General features: G+C 45.7%; 1 protein-coding gene and 1 long non-coding RNA gene across 26 annotated transcripts in view; one reads left to right on the top strand and one right to left on the bottom strand.

The window, feature by feature from the left end:
- The window catches only part of LOC123381925, a 234598-nt gene that overhangs the window by 1546 nt on the left and 209138 nt on the right, over positions 1-23914 (top strand). For 19 of the 23 annotated variants that reach the window (XM_045044615.1, XM_045044604.1, XM_045044613.1 and 16 more), the window contains exon 1: positions 18598-19014. The exons of 1 other annotated variant lie outside the window; for it this stretch is intronic. The gene's annotated coding sequence lies outside the window, so the exon portion shown is untranslated. Of the gene's footprint in view, positions 1-18597; positions 19015-23914 lie in introns of those variants that run through there. 3 more of the 23 variants (XM_045044602.1, XM_045044606.1, XM_045044612.1) reach the window with 2 other exon arrangements.
- Positions 4222-23114, bottom strand: LOC109494201. Of its 3 annotated transcripts, XR_002148856.3 has the most exons (6): positions 22503-23114; positions 14804-14913; positions 14655-14667; positions 14188-14330; positions 11215-11357; positions 6134-6596 (listed from the first exon to the last, which is right to left on the bottom strand). It is a non-coding gene; the product is annotated as an uncharacterized LOC109494201 (long non-coding RNA). The 3 variants fall into 3 exon arrangements; XR_006589531.1 differs by lacking the exon at positions 6134-6596 and adding an exon at positions 4222-4800 and having other exon boundaries at positions 14655-14913; XR_006589530.1 differs by having other exon boundaries at positions 6133-6596; positions 14655-14913.

Raw genomic sequence — 23914 nt, 5'->3', positions numbered from 1 at the left:
CTCAGAAAATTGGAATTCCCAAGTGCTCTTGGCTTATGATAATCGAAGCGTTTAATAGACATGTACCTTTTTGGGCAACAGATTTTTCCTTCGTTGTAAATCCTTTCTAAAAACGGGGCAAGGTATGATTAAGTACATGAATTAACGCATAGGTTCTTACTTATTGGGAGAAACCAGAGTGAAATATGAGAAATGCCTACACGATGAATACTTCCTGGCGTGATCGGTCAGGAAGAACATTCCCCTGTCTTGTGGTTGTGATTAAGTTAGCCCACGTCAATAGTCTCAAAGCATATTCTTCCTGAAGAGTCATCCTTGGAGGTACTTCTGGAAAGAACAGGGTTCCGTGGCTGCATATAATGCCTATAGCTGCAAGGGAAGCTGTGACTAGCTTAATTATGCCAGTCACAGTTCATCACTGTGGACCTAGCCATCTTGCTGTCACAAGTCATATTAAAGTGACATTAAAACTGAGGAAGAAGTAGGAAGTGGATTTGGGGTAAGCATCTAGAAGTCTGCCACAATTTTGTTGAACCCTGTTGTTTCCAAACATTTTTTTTTTTATTTTTTAAAACTTTTTTTTTTCCAACGTTTATTTATTTTTGGGACAGAGAGAGACAGAGCATGAACGGGGGAGGGGCAGAGAGAGAGGGAGACACAGACTCGGAAACAGGCTCCAGGCTCCGAGCCATCTGCCCAGAGCCCGACGCGGGGCTCGAACTCACGGACCGCGAGATCGTGACCTGGCTGAAGTCGGACGCTCAACCGACTGCGCCACCCAGGCGCCCTGAAACATTTTGAATGCAACCCATTTTGTGAAATACCATGAAAACTTGGAAAATGCTAGCCTTACACACACACACACACACACACACACACACACACACACACACACACAGTTTAGGAGATTGCAACATATTTGTACTGACGATTTTTACTTAGTCTTAGGTGAATCAGACTTCCTGATTTGGAACTATCTTGTTTCATTAGACTTCTTTTTCCTGGACAGGTTTCTTTGGGAAAAGACATATACGAACCCCTGCCCTTTGCAATGTGTTTTCAATGTAGGTCGATAGGACTTGCAGGGAGTAGGTAGGCCTCGAACATCTGTGTAGCTCGACCTTTCCAATTCATAGATTTGGAAAGTGAGGTCTAGGGAGGTTAATTTACTCTAAGTGAGAGAACTTCCTCTCTAGACGTGCAGGCCAACATTTTTCCATCTCATTAGAAATAAAACCTTGGTGTGCAAGCATGATTTGTTCCAGACACATGCTTGCAATCCAAAGCACTCGTATATCAAAGCGAATTTCAACAACCTTTGGCTCAGTGGCGATCATGTGACATTCAGCGTCAGATACGGCTCACATTGCAAGACATCGCTCGTTTATCAAGTTAAAATTTATTAGACGTGTTTGCTCGTCTTGCAGAACACTCGCAGAACAAGTTACTTGCAATCCAGGGTTTTACTTGTCTATTGTCATTCTTGCCCTTTACTCCACCTGTAATGTCTTCACTAATGAAATGCTGGAAGGTGTGGATGTTACCGGGCATGCTGCTGAGAGTCGAGCTTTTGGAAGGATGGTCAAAGAGATTAAAAGACTGGGTTTTGTCTTCACGTCTTCTCCTTGGGTTCAGTCTTTTGAGATTTCTGGTCTTTGGTTTTCTTCTCTTGGAATATCCTACCACTCCCCGTCACCTTTGATGGTTCTTCTGATCCCACGATCTTGGAGGACGAGACAGGCCTAGGTGTATTCCTTGCCTGAGACAGCTCTCCTGCTTTGAAAGGGACTCAGACTCGTTCTAGTCATCTGGGCTCCCACCTGGTCTGGCGCTGCTCACCGGAGTTAGGGTTTCCCCATAACTGTGTGTGTCCAGAGCCTTACTCAATAATAAACAGTGGCTTGGGGTGCCTGGGTGGCTCAGTCAGTTAAGTGGCCGACTTTTAGTTTAGGTCATGATCTCACAGTTTGTGGGTTCGAGCCCCGCGTCGGGCTCCGTGCTGACAGCTCAGAGCCTGGAGCCTGCTTCGGATTCTGTGTCTCCCTCTCTGTCTCTCTCAAAAATAAATAAACATTAGGGGCACCTGGGTGGCTCAGTCAGTTAAGTGTCCACCTGCGGCTCAGGTGGTGATCTCTGCAGTTCGTGAGTTCGAGCCCCGCGTCAGGCTCTGTGCTGACAGCTTGGAGCCTGGAGCCTGCTTCAGATTCTCTGTCTCCCTGTCTCTCTCTGCCCCTCCCCCACTCATGCTTGCTCACTCTCAAAAAAAAAATGTTTTTTTAATTTTAAATAAATGAACATGTAAAAATTGCTTAAAAATAATAATGAACAGTAGCTTTTATCTGCCTTTATCCTCTTTTGGAGGCTTAGGAAAGGTAATCTGCTATGACGGGAGACAACTCAGGTGTGAGGAGGTGTGGCTGTCTCAGGATTCTGCCCCTGGCTGTCTGTCTCTTCAGGACAGCGCTACTGAGTCCGGGCCGGTCAGGAGAGAGGACTCACACCCATCCTTTGAACAGGAAATTTAACATACAGATGCATACATGCAGAATTGGTGACTGAGCAATCGGGAGGGTAAAGAGAGATCTGTGAGGCGTCGGAGAGGTAGCACCTGCCGGAAGCAGGTATCACCTGTCTGGCTGGGAGAAGAAAAGGGAGAGGTTAGGATTGTTACAGTTTAGAGACTTAGGGGAACAGGGCTGCTCGGGTCTCCAAGGGGGACCTGACCGGGCTGGTTCTTGAAGTGTCAGAGAAGCCACACACCAGGCCCGTCTGCTGCTGGCGAGGATAGGCATGGGAGGGAGAGGCACCCGAGCTGCCGGCAGCCCAGCAGCAGGTGGGAAGAGGGGGCCCCTTCTCCCGGTCCCAGCCGCGCAGCACTGCTGCCCCTTATTGGCAAAGCCACGCCGTGAGCCCGCAGGTGTGGGGCGTGCCGGCTCCCAGCTCCAGCAGGGCTGAGACACGGGACACAAGCTAGATTTGGAGCCAGGGCAGATAAACCCCCCAGAGTTCTTGTTGGAACACATGTCCTCCCCTCTCTGTACGGATTAGAGCTTAAAGAACAGCCTCCTGTGAGCTTCGAACAGCTCACATCGGTCCCCCACATCTGCTGATACTTCCTCCAGGGTAACTGACCACATCAGGATCTGATCGAGGCCAAGATCATGCCAATCAGATAGGACACCTCAGCTGTAACCTGCCGGCTGCTCTCCCCCTCAGCTCCCCCGGGCTTGGTTCCACACGTGGTTTCTTGGTATACTGGGAGTGGAAAAGTGCCGCTCCACAGTGCAGAAAAAGGAAAACAAAAAAACAGGAAGATGTACTATAGGAGATTCTACTCACTGCCATGGCCTTCTGCCTTCTTTAATAGTGGCCTCATTTTGTTGAGGGAAACAGTGTGCCCAGCCCCAGGAGGTGAATCATGATCGCCTTAGGTCAATCAGATTTACCTCATTCGCATTTCCCAGAGTTTCTTCCCTCCAGAGATGGCCACGTTACACAGCCTGGCTAAAGAAATAGGAGAAACCTGCCTGCAAGGTTTCTGGAAATAATTCTGTTTACTGCTTAAAAAAAAAAAAAAAAAAGGCAGGCATGCAGAAGAAGGTGCTTTCTTGATCTTTCCATTTTATACTCAGGAAGCAGGGCTGAAGAGTGTGATTCCCGGAGCCAAGGCAGCCATATTGCGACTAGGAAGAGGCCAGCAGAGGTCGGCAGGGTGTAAGAGAGAGAATAGAGCCCGGTTTGTGGATGAAATTGTTGAGTCACTGCAGCAAGGCTGTTAGGTCTATCTGCAGACTTATTTCTCCAGGCGTGTTTTTATGCTTAAGCTAGCGTGTAGTTTCCTGTTCCTTGCATCCTGGATGATTGATCAGTTCCACAAGTAGGACAGGGGAGACCAGCAACCTGGCCTCAAAGCTTGTTGAGGACAGAGGATGCAGAGAAACACCTGGAATCATTGTCAGACACCCGAAAAGCAGGTCACGTTCCACAAAAATAAATTTGAACGTGGGGGCTGTTTCTAATACGATACAGAAATCCACAGTGGTTTAGGTAACACAAAAATAAAAGAAGCGGTTTTGTGCACATCAGCTTCCTGTCCTTTTGCTTGCTATTTTCTGTGTGCCCAACTCCTCTGATGACATCAAACTGTCCTGCTTCCCCACACCAGGAAAGCATTCCTTTCCTGGTCCCCTCCACGGCATCCTGGGGCCGAGTGGAAAAATAGGATGAAATGTTCATGCACGGCAGGAGGCAAGGCCTGTTGGGCGCTCTGCCTTGAGAAAATCATAACCCAGAAAGAGCATCCTCAAGCACGCATTTTCTCTTAGCTACTGGGAACTCTTAAAAGTGGTTCTGAGGTATTTTGGCAAGTGAGCCGTCAATATTATAAAAATAAGAGAATTCGAAGGTACAAGGAGACGAATTAATAAGGCAGATTAATCAGAAGAATCCCAGAGAAGTTACTCTCACAACAATACTCATTTATAAGCTCCCAGGAAAGCATGGACATCACATCTTTTCTAAAATCAGGTCCTAATTCTCACCTCTGGACTTCCTTTCTCCCTGCATTTATTCAAGGCCAGTCAAGAGCAGAGAGTGAACATGTTGGCCCCTTTTTTGAAATCAAAAACAATGCGTGTGTACAAAAGTAACGTCACTCATCTAGCACTTACTTTGTATTAAATGCCTTGTCGTGGCGTCTCAAGTCACTTCCGCAAGAACCTTGAGAGGGGTTGTTTCCGTTTTCAGATGAGAAGAGTTTGAAGCCATCAAAGGCTAAATAGTTTTCTCCAGTTCACACGGCTAGAAAGTAAGCGCCACAAGTAGAATTTAAACCTTTCCGATTCCATGTGTTCTTAATCCTAATACTGGATCGTCTCCCATATTTTATGTATTATGGAGTCCTCATTATCTGGCATTTTTTCATACCAGTCTAGAGTTTCACGTTTCATCCAACTAGTGAAGTTCTTGAAGTTCAGCCTCAAAAAAAAAAACACACAACTACTTGATTTTACATTTTCTGACTTGGGTTAAATTTCCTTTGACCTCAGTTTCCATATTTATAGAACAGGAATCCTAATACCAGGTCTGCCGCTTAAATTACATTGCACTTTCCGTATTTAATGAGAGTTCATGTCTGGACACCCCCAAGTAATACTCATTCTGGAGGTCTACCTAAGACCTACTGAACCAAAAATCTTTGGGGGTGGCCCAGGAATTCCACAGTTAAGGCAAATGACTTCATTATTTTATGAAAACCATATAAGCTTTGTATAAAAAAAACACGTCAAGAGTGCAGAAAAAACGTTTCCGGGAGAGAGAGCTACCCAAAGAAGGTGATGGGAGGGTGGAGCAGGGACACCTTGATGGTACAACCTATTCATTAGATTCTTCCTGCCTGCCAGAACTTAGTAGCTTCTGCTATCTTATCATATTTCGCCTTCCCTATAGTCTTATCACAAGTTATTATCCACCTTTTATAGATAAAGTAATTGAAGTGCATAGTCTTTGAGAAATCCACATTCGTTTCCTAGAGCTTCCGTAACAGAGGACCACACGCTGGTTGGCTTAAAACAATGGTTGTCTCCCCTGGAAATTTGAAATCAAGATGTCAGCAGGGTCGTGTTCCTTCTGAAGCCTTTATGGGAGGGACTTTCCTTGCCTCTTCCAGCTTCTGATAACTCTCATTTCTTGGCTTAGGGCCGCAGAGCTCCAACCTCTGCCTCTGTCTTCAATGGCCAGCTTCCTTCTGTGTCTGTGTCTTCACGAGGTGTTTGGGGGGTGTGTGTGTGTGTGTGTGTTGCAACCTCCCTTTTATAAGAACATGAGTCACTGAACTAGGGCCCACCCTAACGACCTCCTTTTCATTCGATTACATCCGCAAAGACCCTACTTCCGACTAAAGTCACGTTCATGGGTCCCTGGGGGATAGGACTTGAGCATCTCATTTTGGCGGACACAGTGTGACCTCTAACACCACCCAAGGGTACAGTGGCTGGTGAAGCATGGAACTAGATTCGAAGTTAGATGATTCTAGAATCTCTCCCTTTGGCCATCAGCCACCACACGCGCCATCTCAGTGAAGGCCCTGGGGAAATCGTACAGCAATGCCTCGAGAAACAGGAAGGTGTAAGTGAAAAAACAAAAAGTCTTGCAACTATTCAGTAAAAATTTATTTACAAGAGGTTGATCTCAGACATTTCCTCTGCAGCAGTTAGATGCCAAATGACTCCACGGGGTTTTGAGGTAGAGAAAGTTATGAGCTAAGAACTTTATACCCAACAATTCGTCTTTCGGTGGGACAGGCGGGCATTCTCAGAAATGCAAAGGCTCAGAAAATATTCCACTTGTTGAGCAACTATTTGAAGATGCATTCCAGTGGTTCCTAGGGTCTGGGATTGTATAGACCACAAAAAATTTCAAAAATCATGTAGAAACCAAACACAGCATTGCCCACAACTCCGTGAAGGCGTTTTAAAACAAATCAAACTACCATCCAGGGTACGTTAAGATTGCTTCATAAGAGATAGATCATTTTCATGCCAAAAATATTAGAAAGGGTATAATCTGATAGGCATTTAAGTTGAGTAGTTTTTGCTCTGTGAAAAAAAAAATACTCGTATTTAATATATTTTACCCCAGGGTTAGCGAAGACCTTTGCCACAGATAAGATCTCATTCATGAATGGGTGTTTGAAAAAGCAGGAACCGGGGCGGGAAAGCAAAGGAGAACATCACCTGAGTTCTGGCTAGCCTGATTTATGCAACCGAGGGAAAAATATCATTTGAAACTGACCGTAATCATTTCCATTTTCTAAGGGAAGTTTCAGTGGGAACATAAATCCAGGTAGTGCTACTTTCTTGCACGTGCAGAGAGGATGGTGGGGGGGGGGGTGGGGATAACTTGCTCCCTCCACTGACATCTGGGTTTGCACTTAGTTTTTCCACGTTCTCCTGAAAATACCCATGAAAGAACCACTAGTCTAAAATGACGATTTGCACTCACACATTTAATTAATTCTCCCCTCCCCCCCCCACACACCTCCACATTCTCTATGAAAAGAACATGTGTGCCTGTGAAATCGGGGGTGGTGCCCACTTGGCTGGAATTTCTAAGAACTCCTGCAAATTTAGAGCATAGGTGAGGCCAGATTGTGACAAGAGCCCATCAGTCCGCGATTTCAGGACACATAAAGGGTGAGACTCCTGCACAGAGAACGAGGAGGGGCCACCAAGCAGAATTCAACCAATGCCCGCCTCCCCGGACTCAGAGCTAGAGGGGCCGGGAGCCAGGACAAACAATCCAGGATTGAGCGTCTCAGGTACAGACACAGAGGCTGCCTGAAGCATTCGGTGGCCTTTCTACTTGGAACGAGTTCCCGGGCTCAGGAAAGCAGGTCAGCAGCTTAAGACAGGAAGTGGGTCTGCTCTGGGAAGAACCACCCTGGAGCATTGCCCTGCAGCCCTGGCCGAGTGTGAGCTAGAACTACAATCAGGAACAGGAGCTCTTAGGCTCCTGCCTTGTATCTATCTGTCCCCTTCCTCTCCTGCTAGGCAGATGGGTCCCCTGTCCGGTAGAAAGGAACATCACAGGAAGTGAAAGTGTGACTCCCTTATCTAACAAGAGACCTCTCAATACTTAAGAAATGTGCAGCCTTTACTAAGGGACTATACTACGGTAATAAACAAAGCCGCAGACCTATATGGCTTGAAACAAACCAAAGGTTTACGTCTTGCTCACTTCAAGCTTAGTGCGGGCCGGGTGACTTCAGAATTACCGTCCTCCAAGCAGGACTTCAAGAATCCAGGCTGTTTCCACCTTGTGACTCCACCATTCTCAGGATATGGCCTCTATGGTCACCACCTCAGAGGAAGAGAATGTGAAAGACTCACATATGCTCTTAATTCCCTCTGATCATACGTGGTAAATGTCTCTGACGTTCCCAGCTCACTGCTCGGAACTGATCAGATGGCCCCACCCAACGTAACTGCAATGCATGAAAAGACACCAGCTTTCTGTGTTAGGAGAGAGAATATCGCAGGCTGTTCATTCTCTGCACCGTAATCTATGGCTGTAACGTAATCCCAGACATAGTGCCTAAATGATTCCAAAGTGTTTGAGGAAGAATAATGAGAGAGAACAGCTAAGAAAAGTCGGAAAACAAAACGGAATAAGATAGGGCTCTCCACTAAGGTATTAATACGTCTGGAAAGTGACCAATTGCAGGGCGCCTGGGTGGCTCAGTCGGTGGAGCGTCAGACCTCAGCTCAGGTCATGATCTCGCAGTCTGTGGGTTCGGGCCCCGCGTCAGGCTCGCCTGCTTGAAATTCTGTGTCTCCTTCTCTGTCTCTCTGCTCCTCCCCCGCTCATGCTCTGCCTCTCTCAAAAATAAATAATAAAACATTTTTAAAATTTTTTAAAAAAAGAAAGTGACCAGTAGCTAAAATAACTTGGTGGTACTTGCCCAAGAATAGATGCCAAGACCACTGAAACAGAATGAAAAGAATGAGGACAGACCAAAGACTATGTAAGTATCTAGCATATTTAGATAAGGGCGATAGGTTAAATCAGTAGGGAAAAGAGTGCATATATATGCATGTATATGTATATATTCTTATTTTTATATGTACATATATACATAAATTTTTATCTAAATTGAATTTAACATATGGTGTAATAGTAGTTTCGGGTATACAATACAGTGATTCAACGCTTGTATATAACACCCAGTGCTCATCACAACAAATTAGAGTGTTTATACTAAAAACAGGGTAGGAACCACTGACTCATCACATGGGGAGAAAAAAATGTCATGTCTATACCTCACACTACTCTCTAAAGTTTATTCCAGATAGATTAAAAATTTTAAACGAGTTAAGAAAAGAACAGATAAGCTTGGGAAGGATAGTCCATGTACAACTTAAATCATAGTATCCATAAAGATTAAGGTGTGTGCATTTTTTAACCTAAAAATCTTAAACTTTTCTGTGTTCCAAAGAACAAATCAAGTCAAAAATGGGGGAAAATTGCATCGCACAGGACAGACAAGGAAATACTGCTATTGAGATGTGAACAGCCTTAGAGATAAATACTAAATGCACAAAAGCATATGCACAGAGAGGAAGATACACATTTTTTCAATAAATATGATAAAAACTTCAGTATCATTGGGGTGCCTGGGTGGCTCAGTTGGTTGAGCGTCCGACTTCAGCTTAGGTCATGATCTCCCGGCTGGTGAGTTTGAGCCCCGTGTTGGGCTCTGTGCTGACAGCTCAGAGCCTGGAGCCTGCTTCCGATTCTGTGTCTCCCTCTCTCTCTGCCCCTCCCCTGCTCGCACTCTGTCTGTCTCTCAAAACAAATAAACGTTAAAAAATTTTTTAAAAATAAACAAAAAAAACTTTGGTATCATTAATGTAAGAGAAGCACAAATTTAAAAAAGTGATATAATGCAAAGATATCTTTTGAATTGGCAAAAATTAAAAAAAAAAAAGAATAGTTATCAGTCAGTGCTATTAATTGTAGGATGATGAGGAACAGGATCGTGTGTACTCTCTAGAAGAAGCCTCCAAAAGTTCTAATCTGTGCATTCTGCTTTTAAGGATTTATCCTTACAATGGATTGGTAGAAACAGTTGTCTATGAAAATAGTCACTCAAGCTCAGTTTCAGGAGCAAAAATTAAATTTGAGAGCGGCCCAAAGGTTCAGTTCCCGGTAAATCTCCAATAATACGTCTTGACTAAATAAATTATTTTATGTCCATATGCTCAGACATTGTAAATATCGTTGTAAAGGCTGTTTATGGGCATTAAAACGTTCATAGGCTCTTTTTGAATGAACAATGCAGGTTACCTACACTATGTTCCTCTTTTAATTCTGTAGACTTTATACATGCATTAAAAATTCTAGAAGCATGTGTTCAAAATTAGCAGTGGTTACTTCTGGTTGGGAGAACTAAGGCAATTTTAAATGTTCCTTTTGATTGTATTTTAAAACATATCATATAATAAGCGTGCCTTAATTAAAAAATGGACAAGGGAGAGGGGAAAATAATTGTGGACTCCTGGACTCCCGGAGCGCCCACTGCCAAGACCTGGAACGTGGGTCAACAAAAGAGAACACCCGTTTTGCCCTCATGGCTCCCTAAAAACACATATTTCAGAGTTGGCTGCGTGCTTTGTGGGCAGCTCTGTATTCCAAGGGCTGAGTTTTGCAAACAAGCTTAGCAAAGTACAGCGTGTGCCCCTTCAGGTGGTTTTTGGAGCTCATCAGGTATGAGTAACACTAGCTCATTTATCTCTGGATGAGTTTGTGTGGAGCACGGAGGTGCTGACAGACCCTGAGCAGAGAACAATGTTTATTTATACCTGCACACAATAATTCATGTCTCTCTAAATGTGGGACTCTCTCCTCATTTGCTCACAGTTTGCAAACATTTGCAGTTCTCTCCACTGGTGATCCCTCGTTTGGTTTGGCTGGGCTTGAGCAAACGGCGAGGAGCATGACAGAGTGGAGCTGAATGCTGTGATTCATTCACAGAAAGGGAGCATTTGCTCCCACTGATGTATGTGGGGCACGCCGAGATCTCTGGACTTGGTTTTGCACCTTGACAACTGATTAATATCTGCATTGTCTGCTGTAGAAGAAGTTTTTAGCTGTGTGTGTGTGTGTGTGTGTGTGTGTGTGTGTGTGTGTATTGCCAGTTGGGATCCTGCATTTGTGGCTATCGAAAGCCTCTACAGAATGAACATTCCTATAAGCCAGCGTTTATTATGGCAAATTTCAAATATATAAAAAGCAAAGAAATTTGTGATAACCCTCCCCCAATATGGTGTGGGGTAATTGTGTCAGCAGTCATCGACACGTGGCCAATCTTATCTTCTCTGTAATTCCAGCTGCCCCCCCCCCCCGCCACCAGCCAGCACACCAACTGTTAAACCCTGCTAATGTCAATGGAGGTGGAGTTCAAGTCGCAAGTCCGAGTAATTGTGAATTGTAGGGTGAGAAAGAATAGGGTAAAAGAGCGGGGAGCCCGATAGACCTGATCTGCATCAGGCTTGACCACTATAATTTGCTGGTTGACTGATCTTAGGCCGTTGAACTTTTCTGACCCTCATCTGTAAAATGGCATTGTAGTGTATAATTTGTCGGACAGCTAAATTAAACCCGTGGTACCCTTAAAGTACCAAGCACCATCCCCTGTATCCAGCAGGTACTTACTTGTTACTTGATTACTGTTTCTTTGCCTCTATCTAGAGTAGTCCATCTGAAGTCTAGAAAGTCCTCCACACGATTAAAGTTCCTAAAGAGGCCGATGAATAATCATTACCCACTTGCTGAGGTCGTTAATCAGGAATGAGTACCTTTTGGGAGCAAAATACGGAATTATTTTATTCCATATAAAATACAATTTATAATTAGCCATTATATTTAGCATAAGCTGCTGCCTTCTCGATGTAAACGGCAAATACCACCTACCAACATTGTCCAAAATTTCACCAACATCGGCCTGAACAAATGAAAGGAAATCCGCACCCCCCCCCACCCCCCTTGGCTAGCCATTTCTTTGGGTGAATTCTGTAGGGGTAAATAAGGCGATCATCATGCTCTCATCAGCTGAGCGAATTAGTTTTCAGCCTCGGTTGTCAGTCTGCCAACGAAAAACAGAGCAGGTACACTTTGGTGGGAAGTTAGGGTATTAGGGAAGGTAGGAAGCCTGAGGTTGGGGTGCGGGGACAGCGGGGCTTTGGGTGGGGGAGATACGGGAGCCTGACTCACCTGGAGAATGTGTGCTGAGTGGGGAGAAAAGTCACTGAATTTGGCCACAGGGAACACCGTGGATAAATGTCAACCCGTGTTCCAGTCCAGTTCGGGGTGTGGGGTGAACACAGCACAACCTCCCAGCTCAAAATCAAGAGTAATATGTCCTGGTAGAGACCCATTCATTTCTTAATCGTTCTTCCCAATGAGTTTCTGGTCCGAGGCAAGCCACGCTGCCCTAATAAGTATTCTTATCATCTTGGCTTTGAGACATGGGTTTGTCTCTCGTGTTGAAAGGATCTATCTATCATTACCGTGCCGTGGCAGGCACAGAAGCCCGCTTGCGTAGATCTCCTTCAAGGAAGGTCCCGCTGATCGCCGGGATGGGGAGTGCGCTTGGCTGACAGCCTCCAGTGTCAGCACCTTCAGGATCCAACCCGGCTTTTGAGCCGACACCACATTCTTTCTAAGAAATGTCCCAACCAGCGACTGAGCGTGACGTGAATCCTAGGGCTTGGCCCTTTCTGCCAGATGTGGGGCTCTCCCAGGGCTCCCCTTTGGATTCACCTGAACCTTGTCAAATCTGCATCACAATCTGAGGCTTTCGCGGAGAATCCTGCTTCCCTCCCCTTTCTTCCCAAAGAGTCAGGTCCGCCTCAGGATCTGCAAGCTCTCTCTGCCCCATTCTGCTTCCTGCCCCCTTTATTGTTCACAGGTAGCCCCCGCTTCCACTAACCTGCTTGCGGTCCTCGCTCAGTTCCAGACGATCCACCTGACACAAGTGGTGTGCCGCCCGCCTTCCCAGATTTCAAGGAATTGTCTTGTTTGTAACAACACAGTAACGGGCTTAAAACGTAAATGCTTGTACTTCAAAAGCTTATGTCACATAACAGAGTGCCTGTTACGCCACAAAGCAAAACAACTCAGGGCGCCTGGGTGGCTCAGTCGATTAAGTGCCCAACTGTTGATTTCAGCTCAGGTCATGATCTCACAGTCGTGAGATCGAGCCCCATGCGCAGCATGGAGCCTACTTAAGATTCTCTTCTCTCTCTCTTTCTCTCTGTCTTCTCTCCCCCACCCTGGCCCCTCCCCTGCTCACACACGCTCCCTCTCTCTCAGAAAAAATAAATAAAATTAAAAAACAACTTGGCATTGCGATGCTGTCCCTTCATCCCGGAATTAACCTTTCAGAATTTTCTTTACAAGCCCCACAGTTCTCTTGGTCATGTCTTTTGTTGCCAAATAGACAATGACCTATCCCTTCCTGGCCTTCTTTCCGGAATGAAGAAGATGATGCTTTCATTCTGCCCTTCTCTAGCAATGCCTTGACCTTTTAACTTTTCCTTCTCCAAGTATGCTTTTCTTGAAGGTTTTCAATAGTTTTCTTTAAAGGGGCGTCTCACATGCAATCAAGACAAGGAAAGTTTCTGTTGAAGTTATCTGAGTCCACATGTCACATTCGTTATTTAGTTCAGCCACGAGTCAACATTTCTTTATAGGGGCCCAGCATCCATTAGGGATTGTATTTCATTGCTAACAGTGTTTCAAATGAAGTAGTTCTAAAAAAAGGAAATGTAGGGGCGCCTGGGTGGCTCAGTCAGTTGAGCATCCGACTTTGACTCAGGTCAAGATCTCACGGTCCGTGGTTTTGAGCCCCCACATCGGGCTCTGTGCAGGCAGCTTGGAGCCCGGAGCCTGCTTCGGATTCTGCGTCTCCCTCTCTCTCTGCCCCTCTCCTGCTCATGCTCTGTCTCTCTCTGTCTCTCAAAAATAAATAAATGTGAAAAAACCATTTTTTTTAATTAAAAAAAAAAGGAAACTTAACGAACCACAGGATGTGACAGCCTCCAAGCTGTGTGATGCTCCGTATTCTGGGATTCCCTTTCCCGTGTGTCCCTGGTTAGAGGGGGTTGCACAGAGGTTCTTGGGGAAATGTGGGGAGGAGAAGGGCCATGGCAGCCATCCTGTGTTCTGGGGTCACCTGAGAACGCGGGTGTTCTCATATATCTGCTGGCCCACCTCATTGATGTGAGGACCCACACTCATTCCACCTTTTCTCAGATCCTCTTAGCCTCTTGGATGACCGGGTCAGGTGTGTGCATTTAGCTCCACCGTGAAAGTCCCCAGTGTCTAAGGGCTGTTTCCACCTGTCAGGTCAGTAAGGCCTAACATGGGCCCAGTCTGTCCCAAGGACTCCAGATGGTGCCAGAGTGTTCCGGTTGGTCTTCTCTTTCATCTCATGTCCATCTTTCCTTCTCAGCCGCGTGCAGACTCTAGCATCAGGTACAAGGACCACAGCCTTACAGATAGGGCTTAACCTGCTCCCGAAGTTACTCAAGGTTCAGTCTCTGTCATGGGACACACACACACACACACACACACACACACACACACACACACATTAGTGATGCTGCTTCTCCGATGGAACCTTACCTCATGCTCTGCAATGGTGGTCCCATCCCGTCGTGAGGGATTCAGCCCCCTTGCCGTCTGGCTCAGCCACCCTTAATACAAGAGCTTGAAGCCTCAAGATCCCAAGGTGTAGACACCGTACCGTGGTCATTGTTTTCTGTTCCCTGCAAAAAAGATGGGGAAGAAGAGGAAGCCAAAAAAAAAAAAAAAAAAAAAAGGGGGGGGGGAGCTTTCCCTGAAGCCTCGCTCAACAACCACCATAAACATCCTTCCTCTTCTCCCCCAACTTCAGGAGAGGATGGGAAGTGGAGTTGTTTAAATCGGTCACTTCTGAGGATTTCGTTAGACGAATGTGGGGAAGTCAGTGTCCGTCTTAACTCCTTCGGATTCCGTGTCTCTGTCTCTCACTCCCGCCGGAGATGGGAAAGGTACGCGGCCTTAACCTTGGGGGCATGAAGTCCTGAAGTCTAAACCACGTCTGTACGTACCTTCGAGCAACACCTAGTTGAATAGAACAGAACAGCAAGCGTAACATGGGCTCCATACAAGCGTGCACTTGAAATTAAACGTCTAAGAGGGAGAGGGAGGACGGGAATTAGCTTATGTGGCGTTTTTGTAAAGGGGGCGATACGCTTACCGGGGAGAGTCTTCCGGAAGAGATCACTTTACCCCCTGTGACCATTTGCGTTGTGTGCTTTAGATTTCAGGCTGTGTGTCTGAATCGGGGTGTACGTGACGTGTGTGCTTCTGTAAAAGCAAAAGGCGACGTGTATTTTTCCTCACTTTTGACTTGTAAACCAGAGGGATGTTGTTGCTGTTATACCGAACGCTTGTAAATACAGAAAACATTTGTTTTAATCCGTATTAGAAAAAAATGTGTATCTTAATTAGGAAACTTTATAACACTTCTCAAGACTTTTCTATGACTGTCCCCTTCAAATAAGAACTAAGGCAAATTTGGTATAAATGCTGGGGAGCTGAAGAAAGTTTAGAAGGGGAGCCAAATAGGAAAATTACTGTATTAATTCTTTTTCATTCGTCTCTTCCAACTATTGGAAGAGAAGAAAGCCAGAGACCTTTATTTACATGCCTGTATTTATTTACCAGGCTGCTGCTTTTTAAAAATGGGTCGAAATGTCCCATTTTGTTTGAAACGTCTTTTTTTATACAAGTGTACCTTTTCATTGGGGCGCAAAACGAATTTGTTTCTTGAAAATGAGAGGACAAACATGCTGAGCTTAGGTAACTTAAGATGTGTAAAAAAATTTTTTAAGACTTATTTATTTTTGAGACAGAGACAGAGCACGAGTGGGGGAGGGGCAGAGAGAGGGGGAGACACAGAATCCGAAGCAGGCTCCAGGCTCTGAGCTGTCAGCACAGAGCCCGACACGGGGCTCGAACTCACAGGCCGTGAGATCATGACCTGAGCCAAAGTCAGACACTTAACTGACTGAGCCACCCAGGAGCCCCAAGATGGTTTAAACATTAACAGAATAATTGGAACTTAATACAGACTATTATTTTACCAATAAATTCTGAAATATTTGTACTATTAGCAAACTCTGTCTAGAATGTAAGAGGTCAGGATATTTCCATTTAATATCAGAGAAATTTGAATTTGCTTAAGAAGTCTTTAAATGTTGTTTTTGAGAACCAATGCCATTAAAAAAAATGTTTTTCTAAGGAACTACATCGTTTGCCAAGTTAAAAAATATGCACTTCGTGCTGATTAAAAGCATGATGTTAGGTAGTATTAGAAATCTCTGTCTCAAAATAAACAGTGGTGCCTGACTGGGCAGAAGGAAGGATAGCAGGTATGACTCAGCCTACAAAATACAGGGAAGCAAAAATGTACCCTCTTTTATTTATTTTATTTCCTTTTTCCTGTAACCACTTATCTCCTTTAAAAAAATTTTTTTTTATGTTTATTTGCTTTTGAGAGAGAGAGAGAGAGAGGGAGAGAGAGAGAGAGAAAAGCGTGAGCAGGGGAGGGTCAGAGAGAGGGAAACGCAGACCCTGAAGCAGGCTCCAGGCTCTGAGCTGTCAGCACAGACCCTGACGCAGGGCTTGAAATCATAAACCAGGGGCGCCTGGGTGGCGCAGTCGGTTGAGCGTCCGACTTCATCCAGGTCACGATCTCGCGGTCCGTGAGTTCGAGCGCCGCGTCAGGGTCTGGGCTGATGGCTCGGAGCCTGGAGCCTGTTTCCGATTCTGTGTCTCCCTCTCTCTCTGCCCCTCCCCCGTTCATGCTCTGTCTCTCTCCGTCCCAAAAATAAATAAACGTTGAAAAAGAAAAAAGAAACCATAAACCGTGAGTTTGTGACCTGAGCTGAAGTCAGATGCTTAACCGACTGAGCCACCCAGGCACCCCCTGTAACCACTTATCTTCTAACCCAAGCTCCTATTCTACCATCATGGAGGAAATTTAAACTTGGTCCACTGTGGGTCCACCGCCCTTTGCATTGTCCCCCACTCCCCCCACCCCAAATTCTGGTAAGCTTCTATTATAAGAAGGTGTGCATTTGTGAGGAGAGGGGGCCACAGGTCAGGGAAAAACAGGTGTTGATCGTTGGGGTTCTGGTTCCGATTCCCCCCTCCCCAGCTAGCCTCCTCTGTGCATGCCCTCTCCTTCCTCCGTTTCCTTGTCTGTGAAGTTCATGATGGAGCTGGCCCTCTATCCCCCTGGGGGCAGCAGAGAAGCTGCTGCCCCTGCTCCCTGCTCCCATACAGGAAACAGCCAGAGGTAAGTTCCCTCTGCCCACATATGTCCCGTAACCGTAACCATTTCTTCTCTAGAGTCTTCCTCTCTCCCCAGGAATCTCCATGGGGCAGCAGACCCAGCTCCTCTCCTTACTTCCTGACCTTCCTTGGCCTAATTTAAGTGCGGAAAACAGAGCCTCCTGCTCAGGACCACCCCCCACCCCCACCCCCGGGTCTCCGTGAGCATTTATGTTGCCTTCGCGCAAATCAGAAAAAGACACCCGTCTGGATGGTCCACACAGGAAACAGTGTGCCCTGTGGGTGTGCACAGCCACGCAGGCTCCCTGCTTGGTGAGCAGAAGTACCTTTGTACAAAGAAAAAGTCCTCCTTCCTCTGGTGGAGATGGGCATCCCTCACCCACAATCCCGTTGCTTCTCTGATCACAGGGAAGAAAGTTTCCCGAAAGCGATGCTTCGGGAACACAGCTATTCAAAGCTCAAGAGCTGGAAAGAGATTCCTTTTTCTTTCCTTTTTCTCTTTTCTTAAATGTTTATTTATTTATTTTGTGAGAGTGGAGATAGAGGAAGGAGCGGGGGAGGGGCAAAGAGAGAGAATCCCAAGCAGAGTCCAGACTGTCAGCGCAGAGCCCGACATGGGACTCAGACTCACGAACCGTGAGATCATGACCTGAGCCAAAACCGAGTCAGAGGTTTAACCGACTGGTCCACCCAGGTGCCTATCTTTCGTTTTTTTCTAATACATCACTTCTGTGCAGCAAACAGCCCAGAGTCACCTGACTGCTGCTTTAGTGTGTGTGTGTGTGTGTGTGTGTGTGTGTGTGTGTGTGTGAGAGATGGGGTTGGGGTGAAGGTTGCCGGCGAGGCAATTTCTGCTGAGCTCTTCATCCTTCCAGGCAATTGGAATTTTAATCTGGCCAAGAAAAACGATACACTTTCCTTCTCCCTTTTTCTGGAACTGAAACATTTGGAAGGGAACAAAAACAATTCTGACAGAATCCGTCTCAACTTTCGTTGTGAGACAAACACAGATTCCGTGTCAGGAGAAGTGAACAGAAGAATCAGCACGCCTGTGGCCAATAGTTCAAAACGAGGGGACCGAATTAGCCACACGAGAAGTGTCCTCGTTGGAAACGAGTCCTCGTGAGGAATGAGATGTGTCTGGACACCTAAGCCATTAACAGCTCATGGTAGTTGTAATGCATAAAATTGCAACGCATTTTATTTTTCACATGAATATTTTACTGTAGGCAGAGTTAATAATCCTGCTCTTGTCAGAGTGGCAGGAATAAGTACCTGACTGTGACGATGTTCAGATTTTGAGGGAAATAGGCAGAATCTGCCAGAAACTTATTCCCGTAACAGACTTGGAAGCGTGTATAATTTTTCAGAATTCTCTTCTGGCTCTGGATTAGGCTCAGAGAAGTGTGTGCAGATCCTGGGGTTGTTTTCTAAAAGATTAAGAAAAACAAAGCTTCCTAAACCCATGTGACTTGTCAGCCATCACCACCTGCTTGTTATGTTTGCCCGCCCATGACGACAATCCTGAGTGAGCAGGCATATCTTCACATGAACGATGGCTGCTCCCTGCTCCTTTCTGTCATTTTTTTTTATGAATTTTTAATTTTTAAAAAATGTTTTATTTATTTACTTTCAGAGAAGAGAGAGAGAGAGTGTGAACGGAGGAGGGACAGACACACAGAATCGGAAGCAGACTCCAGTCTCTGAGCTGTCAGCACAGACCCCGATGCGGGGCTTGAACCCACGAGCCGCAAGATCACGACCCGAGCCGAAGCCGGATGGATGCTCAGCCGACTGAGCCACCCAGGCGCCACCCCCCGCTCACTCCTTCAGCTACGGTGATCCTGTAAAAATGATGCCCGGCTCAGACTTCTAGAAAGATATTCAAGCGTTTCTAGCAGCGTTTCTCGTGCTTCAAGTGCGTATGAGCCACCTGGGGAATTATGCAGATTTTTATGAATTTATTATGCAGGATTATGAGGTCTGAGTTTCTGCATTTCTGACACACGTGTAGGTGACGCCAGGGCGCCTGCTTCAGGGACCGCAGTTTGAGTAGCAGGGTTTTATATGGCTGCGAGATGGAAGGTGTTGCTCTGCTGGGAACTTCAGGTAACCTCAGCTTGGTCTCCTTCCCCATCTTACCCACCCGAGTTCTGGTGGGCGGGGCCTCTCACGGTGCCAGCAAGTGGTCGTGCGCCTTAGGTCATTGGTGTGAACGGGATGGGTAGCAGGTCTGGGCAGGTGGCCGTGTCAGCGCTGCTCTGAGCAGGGGAGTGGCCCGTGTGCCAGGCCTGTTACACGTCTGGAGGGCACAGCGTATTCAGGGTGATTGCTTTCTCGAGGAGTCCGTTTGGATCATTATCGGGCGTAAAGCATGTCTGGGCTGGGCCACATCTCTGGCGAGGTCCCCGTATCCGGGGTGGTCGTCGTGCGCAGCCTCGCGGTCTGTGAGCGTTTAATGCGTCTGGCCCGTTGTTGTCAGTCTCTCTGGACCGGTCAAGTTTTCAGCCTTTGTACTTTTCCTGCACCTCATCGTAAGCCCGACAGAGGCCGTGCAGGTATCTCCCAAGGTCAGGAGTGCGGCACAAGGATGCATTTGGCAGGCAGGCTGGATTTCTGGAGGCCCAGAATGACCTTTCTGGCTCGGCCCTCCTGCAGAAGGAGTCATCCTCACGCTCTTAAAAGATGTCAGACTCTGCTCCCGCTCGTGTTCCGTGCCCATTCCCACCCCAGATGTTCCACACGCGGGAAGATGTCTCCAGGGAGCCTCAGGAAAGGGCCACCTTTGCCAGATTCAGAGGGCTTCCCTGCTTCCTCTCCCCCCCCCCCCCCCCGCAAAAAAAATCCCGACAAATAAAGCGACTGCCCTCTCCCACCTCCTGTCTGTAGGCTTTTTCCTAGTCAGGAAAGTTCAGCAAAGCACAGAGCCCCTCTCTTTCCCCAGCCCCCATCTCTGGGCATCGGTTTCCTCTCTGGTAAAACGGGGAGGGTCGTTCTGACCTGTGGGGTTTGGGGGAGGGTGAAATCCTGTCACATGTCGAACGACTTGTCCCTGCACCGGGTAAGATAATAAAGGGCAGCAGTTAATTTCTTTTAGCCGTAAAAACTCTGAAGAGGCACATGGTGAAAACGAGGCTCAGCTGAACCTCAGGGACACATAACTAAGATTTGTATGGAGAGTCACCATAGAATCTCTTGTCCAAACTGGAACACCTTTGAACACCGTTCTTTTTTTTTTTTTTCTTTTCCTTACTTTTTTTCTTTTTTTTCTTTGTTTTTTTGAAATTTACATCCAAATTAGTTAGCATCTAGCGCAACAATGATTTCAGGAGTAGATTCCTTAGCGCCCCTCCCCCACTGAGCCCATCCCCCCTCCCACAGCCCCTCCAGGAACCCTCAGTTTGTTCTCCATATTTAAGTCTCTTATGTTTTTTATATTATTATATAATATATATTTTTTTATATTATATTTTTTTATTATTTTTGTTTTTATACCATTTTTTTATATTATTCTTGTTTCCCCTCCCTGTTTCTATATTATTTTTGTTTCCCTTCCCTTATGTTCATCTGTTTTATCTCCTAAAGTCCTCATGTGAGTGAAGTCATACGATTTTTGTCTTTCTCTGACTGACTCATTTCACTTAGCATAATCCCCTCCGGTTTCATCCACGTAGTTGCAAATGGCAAGATTTCATTCCTTTTGATTGCCGAGTAATACTCCACTGTATATACATCCCACATCTTCTTTATCCATTCATCCATCAGTGGACATTTGGGCTCTTCCCATACTTTGGCTATTGTCGATAACACTGCTATAAACATTGGGGTGCACGTGTCCCTTCGAGACAGCATACTTGTATCCTTTGGGTAAATACCTAGCAGTGCAATTGCTGGGTCGTAGGGTAGTTCTATTTTTAGTTTTTTGAGGAACCTCCATACTGTTTTCCGGAGTGGCTGCACCAGCTTGCATTCCCACGAACTCTGTTGTGTATTTAGCTATTAGTAACTGTGAGAGTATGACAGGTGTAAACAGACCTTCAGCAGGATGCATGCTCATCCAATTTATGTACAATTTAAGGTTTTTTTTAAACGTTTATTTATTGTCAAGAGCAGAGAGAGACAGAGCATGAGCATGGGAGGGGCAGAGAGGGGGGAGACACAGAATCCGAAGCAGGCTGCAGTCTCTAAGCTGTCAGCACAGAGCCCGACGCGGGGCTCGAACTCACAGACCGTGAGATCGTGGCCTGAGCCGAAGTCGGAAGCTTAACCGACTGAAACACCCAGGCGCCTCATGTACAATTTAAGTTTTAAAAAAATCCATAGTTCACATTCTCAAAGAAAACTGGAGAGGCCATTGCTCACTTATCAAAAAGAATCCGAGATAAGGAAGATATAAAGTAAAGAGGGAATTGGAAACGATCAATGAAAGTCCATAGAAACAGGGAACGGAAGACTGGAGGCTACAGAAAATTAAACCAGTGACTTGGGGGGAAAGTGCAAGTTCTAGAACTTACAGACAGAAAAAAACTGAAGATTATCTTAAAAAAAGACAGAAGAAATGGTACTGACACAACCAGACAGCCATATGCAAACATAATGAGTCTAGATACAGGCCTCACACCTTTTGCAAAAATTAACTCCAAATGGATCCGAGCTCTACACGTAAAATGCACAACCATAAAACTTCCAGAAGACACATAGGGGAAAAATCTAGACCACCTTGGGTTTGGTGATGACTTCTTTAGATACAACGCCATTTGAGAACTCCTGCTTTCCAAAAGGTCACAATGAAAAGCACGAGAAGACGGGCCACAGACTGGGAGGAAATCTATGCCAAATACGTGTCAGCTAAAGGACTGGTGTTCAAGATTCAAGAGGAACTCCAAAAAAAAAAAAAAAAAAAGATTCAAGAACTCTGAAAACTGAAAAATGAGAGGGGCGCCTCAGTGGCTCAATCGGTTAAGCGTCCGACTTTGACTCAGATCGTGATCTCATGATCCGTGAGTTCGAGTCCCACGTTGGGCTCTTTGGTGATAGCTCAGAGCCTGGAACCTGCTTCAGATTCTGTGTCTCCCTCTCTCTCTGCCCCTTTCCACTTGCACTCCGTCTGTGTCTCTCTCTCTCTCAAAAATGTGGACCGACCCCTCACCAAAGAAGATCTACAGATGGCAAAGAAACAGAAGATGCTCCACATCATATGTCACCGGGGAAATGAGGGGTCCCTGGGTGGGGGGAAATGTAAATTAAAACAATGAGGGGTCCCTGGGTGGCTCAGTCAGTTAAGTGTCCGACTCGAGCTCAGGTCACGATCTTGCGGCTCGTGGGTTCGAGCCCCAGGTCGGTCTTTGCGTGGGCAGTGTGGAGCCTGTTTGGGATTCTCTCTCTCTCTTTCTGCCCCTCCCCAACTCATTCTCTCTCTCTCTCTCTCTCTCTCTCTCTCTCTCCCCCCTACACACCTATTAGAACCAGCCAAAATTCAGAATTTTGATGGCATTAAATGCTGGTGAGAACGTGGAGGGACAGGAGCTCTGATTCATTGCTGGGTGGGAATGCAAAATAACACAGCCACTGTGGAAGACAGTTTGGCACTTCCTTACCAAAGAAGCTAACTATATTCTTCCCCGATGATCCAGCAATCGGGCTCCTTCAGCTGAAAACTTATGTTCGCATAAAAACCTGCGCGCAGATGCTGTTAGAAGCTTTGTTTGTAATCGCCAAATCTTGGAAGCAACCAAAGATGTCCTTCAGCAGGTGAATGGATAAACAAACTGTGATCCATCCGGACAAAGAAGAACTATTAAGCAATAAAACAATAAATAAATGAGGAGCCACGAAGCCATTAAAAGGCATCGAGGAACCTTAAATGCATATTGCTAAGGGACAGCAGCCAATGTGAAGAGGCAGGGTACTTTATGATTCCAATTATGTGATATCCCGGGAAAGATAAAACTATGGAGACAGTAAAAAGATCAGAAGTCGCCAAGGAATAAGGGGGCGGGTATGAGGGAGGGATGAAGAAATGGATTGCACAGAAGAACTATTATTCTTTAGGTCACCGTATTGGTGAATGCATGCCATTATATACTTACCAGAAGCCTATAGAATGTAGTATACAAGAGTGAACCCTAATGTGTAGACTTGACTTAGTATTAATGTATTGATACGGGTTCACAGGTTGCAAGAAATGACCACCCCAACTCAAGATTACTTTTCTCTCAATTGTTTTTTTTTTTTTTTCTGAAAACCTAAAACTGCTTTTAAAAATTTGATTCCTCTGGGGCGCCTGGGTGGCTCAGACGGTTAAGCGTCCGACTCTGGCTCAGGTCATGATCTCACAGTTTGTGAGTTCGAGCCCCGTGTCGGGCTCTGTGCTGACAGCTCGGAGCCTGGAGCCTGCTTCAGATTCTGTGTCTCCCTCTCTCTCTGCCTCTCCCCCACTCGTTCTCGGTCTCTTTCTGTCTCTCAAAAAATAAATAAAGGTTAAAAAAAAATTTTTTTTAATATGTAATTCTGCAGGGGGAAAAAAGTAACCTCAGTATTTTATATCAAGCCAGTACGGTTTTATATGCAAATGCAACAGAGATATTCTTAGATACATTTGGGGATTCAGAAAATGCACCTCATGTTATGCCTGTCCTGAAAAAAAAAATGACCCGAAAATGTCCTGCTTACTAAATTGCAGCAAAGAATTCAAGAATAAGAGAATACTGTATAAAAAATGGCAAAGTGTGATACCCATCCAGTATAAAAGCATTAAAAAAAAGGTGACATTTAAGTGATCATAATTGCTGTGATCAAGGAGCAGTGGAAGCAAAAAGAACAAATCTTGAAAGAGACTACATCCCATATCATGAGATATTTACAAGTACTGATCATTTAGCAGCCACAAACTTTTCAATACATTCCAAATCCTAGAAACTACACAGGCACAAAATACAAGAAAACTTAAAAGTTTCAGCACGAGCATAAACACACACACAAAAATGAAACTTCTTGGCAGTTTAAAATT

This window comes from Felis catus, chromosome E1 (genome assembly GCF_018350175.1).
Source record: "Felis catus isolate Fca126 chromosome E1, F.catus_Fca126_mat1.0, whole genome shotgun sequence".
NCBI lineage: Eukaryota > Metazoa > Chordata > Mammalia > Carnivora > Felidae > Felis > Felis catus.
The sequence above is the reverse complement of the archived record's forward strand: the minus strand, read 5'-3'. Positions and strand labels throughout refer to the sequence as shown.